The sequence below is a fragment of the Echinops telfairi genome, unplaced genomic scaffold (genome assembly GCF_000313985.2).
Source record: "Echinops telfairi isolate 266 unplaced genomic scaffold, ASM31398v2 ScPeMD7_44;HRSCAF=162, whole genome shotgun sequence".
Lineage (NCBI taxonomy): Eukaryota > Metazoa > Chordata > Mammalia > Afrosoricida > Tenrecidae > Echinops > Echinops telfairi.
This window is the reverse complement of record NW_022103942.1, coordinates 1,054,394-1,058,465: the sequence shown is the minus strand read 5'-3', so window position 1 is coordinate 1,058,465 and position 4,072 is coordinate 1,054,394.

Sequence of the window (4,072 nt, the reverse complement as noted above, 5' to 3'; positions counted from 1 at the left end):
TGTACGCTGAGTCTCAGTGAGACAGTCGGTAGTATGAATGTGGACTTATTCATTTTAACATTGTAAATCTTGAGTCATTTTAGTATTGTAAAACCTTGGGTCAAATAATTCAAACCTTAATGGAGAGGCACTAAAGTAAAGAAATGGTAATGAATTGTTTGCATTAAAAAATTAAGAAAATTGTACTAAATTTGAATCATGCTTCAAGCTTGTTCGTGGTAATTTTATTCAAACATGTGCTGTAGTTTTAGAAATAAGAAAAAATATCAGACATTTGGAATTTAAATTGGGTTCCTTGGAGCCCATAAATCTAACTGCTGGCTCAAATGTTCTCCCCAGCTACTTCCTATACCACAATTCTGTTAATGTATACCTAATCATAAGACATCAACACTTGAATACATAATCTACAAAATATATAGTAAAGCTGGTAGTATTAAAAATATAGCTGTGATATCTATGTGTAGATAAATATATATAGTGGCTTTTCAAGACTGTCACCGTAACATAGGAACACTGCAACAAAGCAACACAATAGCACAGAGCTAACATTTATCCTAAATTTTCAGGAGTCTAGAGGAGATCTTTATACAATTACTGGCGTGAATTTTCTCTAAAGTGTGTGTTTTTGTGTATGGTATTATTATTTAAAATAAAAAGTGATACTTTACAAAAAATGTACATAAAGTATTGTATAATTTACAATGTTTTCATCTTGTGTGTGTTTATTGCTCAAATCTTTTTGAATTCACGATGGTTAAATAAGGTCTTAAAATAATGTAGATATTCTGTTAATAAAAGTGAAATATTTTAATGAAAAAATAAACTATATTCTCCTTTCCTGTTCTGTTCTTTCCAGAGAAGTGCAGAATACAGAATAGAGAATAGCAATTCAGTAAATTCTAATTCAGATTCTGTTCATTTATAATTTTAAAATTTAGGCAGAAGCCAGGTATGTTGCTTAAATTTGGCAATATTTATTTTATTTATGCCTTCCCTTTATACATAAATATTTTATATGTTAACACATGTATGTCTGTATATGAAAAGGAATTTGGTGAAGTCCTTACTTGGATTCAATTCTGATTTTAATTGCTGATAGTGCTTCAAAGTATTTAAATGACATATCACAGAAAATTTTCATAATCTCCACTTTTTATTTACCTGAGCCTGACTTCCCAGTTTGTCTGAATAGTTAAGGGTGAATGATTTTCTTTGGGAAATCTGGCAAGAGACAAGATTGTTTTGGAGCCAATTCCTTGGGCAAATCTGAGCTTCACTACCTACTTACAAGCCCCGTGACCTCTTACAAAATGACACATGACTCCATTGGACTTCAACTTCCTCATGTGTAAAATGTGAATGAGACAACACCCTCCTTCGTGACCAGCATGAAACACGTTAACTTTTTAAAGTGCCTTTCACATAGGAACCACTATACCCATTTGTTTGGAAATCGATAACTGAAACTCATTGTTCTTGTAATTTTGTTTAGACATAATAAAGCCAGTAACATTTCCCTTCACACTGTGCTTAGGCTCTTGCAATCATTCCTAGAGTAGGACCTAGTTGCGTTCATCCTTCCTCCAGGGAGCCCTTAACTGGCTAGTAGTATGTGGAAGGCTCAGCCCTCACACAGCTTTAGATGAACCACTGTGCGGGTGTGGACATACTACGGCCATGGGCATCCTGTGGTCATGAGCAGGCGCAGTCCTCCCAGTCAGTGGGACTGAGAGCTACTCAGTGTTGAGGTGAATGGCTCGCAGGGAGTGAGGACTTGGCTAAGTGTCACGAGCGGCGCAATCAATAATTACTTAACACTCTTAGACATTTTTGAATGCTCCGTTTATTCACTGCAAACACACATCAAACAATCTAAAAATATCTCAAACTACTAAGGATCTTAAAATCAACTTAAACTACTAGGTATAAGAATGTTAGGGCAAATAAAAGAGCATAAAGGCACCACACATTATTATTTCAGCATCATAGTCCCAGTAAGCATTGCCTTCATCGGTGTACTCACCCCGGGGTAGAGTTGGAGAGAGCAGGAGTTGATGTCTCCTTGGTTCCTAGCTCTCTGAAAAGTCAGTGTCTCTACCCAGGTTTAAATGATCTGTTTGGCTGGCTCTTTCACGTCACCAATGTCCAAGTCAAGGCTTATCGGGTTTCCCCACACTTCAGGTGCTGACGTCTTGGACCATCTGTTGTTTCTTGGCGATGGTCCAACTTCTTGCCTGGACCCTAATGTCACACTTTATTTTTTCTCTAAAATGGAGTTTCTTTTGTTTGTTTCTTTTGAGGTGGCTGAACATCTTGCAAGGTAGTTCAACGTCTTGCAAAGTAGTTCAACGTCTTGCAAAGAAGTTCTATGGTGCTCTCATCACTAAGAGAGAGAACCTTGTAGAGCCATACGCACACGGTGGGCAGTTACCCCTGTTAGTTACGTGCTAGGCTCCGCCCCCAAACGTCCGTTAACCGGCTCCTGACAGGCAGTTGGTGTTCTCAGGAGATAAGAATTGTGACATCAAGGTTTTAGAACTGTAATCCGCGCTCTCCCGCTGGCCAAAGTTTGATGGGACTGACTTTCCTACCAACTTTGACGTGATACCCTCGGTAAGTGGGCGGTCCTTGTGTAGGATGGATGTTAGTGGGTACCACTGAGCTTACCCAGTTCTAGGATTGGTCGTCGAGCAGCAGTCCGGCGGCCCTGGGTCTGGGCACCAGGGCTGGTCAAGCTGGGAAGGGGCCGGGGGGCTGGGTGGCAGGAGGAGGACTTCTGAATGAGGTGAACTTTGTACGCCCGACCAGAAAAACGGTGGGTGTGTGCGACCTGATCCTCCCCCACCCCCTGGTCCTGGCATAGAAGAAGGGAGAAAGACAGCGCCGAGCGAGGGCGGGACGAGGGAAGCAGGAAAGTTGAGAGAAATTATTAAAACACAAAATGTCTATCCAAGTGTCAAAGTAACCCTCATATGAAGATTCAAAATTTATTTTTTATACTTCATTAGAAGATTTTACTTACAAAGTACCTTTAGGAGTATTCCCATATTATCTTTTCTTTCTCTCTCTGCCTTGTTTTGTTTTCACCTTTGATTTTCAAAGTGTGGCTTCTTGGACTCTTTGACACCTCTTTCGTTTCCTTCAAGTGGAAGAAGGTAATGAATGTATGTAACATTAACTATTCAGTAAAAGTGTAGTGATGCTCATATTGGGGACATCATGAAAATAGTGCTGAATGACGAGTTGAATGAGGTCATGCTGACATTTCTCGGAATTTAACTATTGTTTGATAGAGTCTTTGTACTTGAGGTTTTTTTTTTTAAACTACATATATTTTAAATAATCCACTTTGAGTTCCTCTCATTTTGGAATTTCCAGACACGTTTTGCAAAACACCAGGTCTGAGATGCAGCAATAACAAATATGTGTTCTACAGAGAAGTGAGAGAAAAAACTGCAAGTGAAAGGATTTCCATACTGTAGGAATTTTCAGATAATATGTCAGTATGCAAAATGAATCTTAAAGAACGGAGTAGTTTCTACCTTATATGGAAATGAAACATTTTTGCCAAAGAGTACTTGAAGTAATAGGGTTCTTCAGAAAGTACTTTGAGGATCTGTGAAAAATTTCTTCTGCTGTGTGCCTTTGTTCTCTAGCAACAATGAGATACATGTTTACTAATAATTACAGTGTGGTCTTCTCATTATGAAATTACATATTGCTCTAGAGTGCATTTTCTTTTATTAATCAATCTTCTCATGCTACAGTGTTCCCTATTTTGAATCGTCAAGAGAGACTGGTAATTTATACATACCTTTTGCATTCATAGTAGCAAATATAAATTCATAAGTGAAAGTTAACTTTAGCAACAAAGTGCCCACTAATGAAAGTCAGATACAATATACATTTCATGATGAGCAGAATTAACGAATTGTGAGAAGAGTTGTATGAGCCCCCAATAAAATGATTTTTTAAAAAGTTATATCTCATTGACCCTAAAAAATTCTGGGAGGGTGCTATTTCAGTATATAAATGAACTATGATCCAGTATGACTGAATTTTGCTGTGG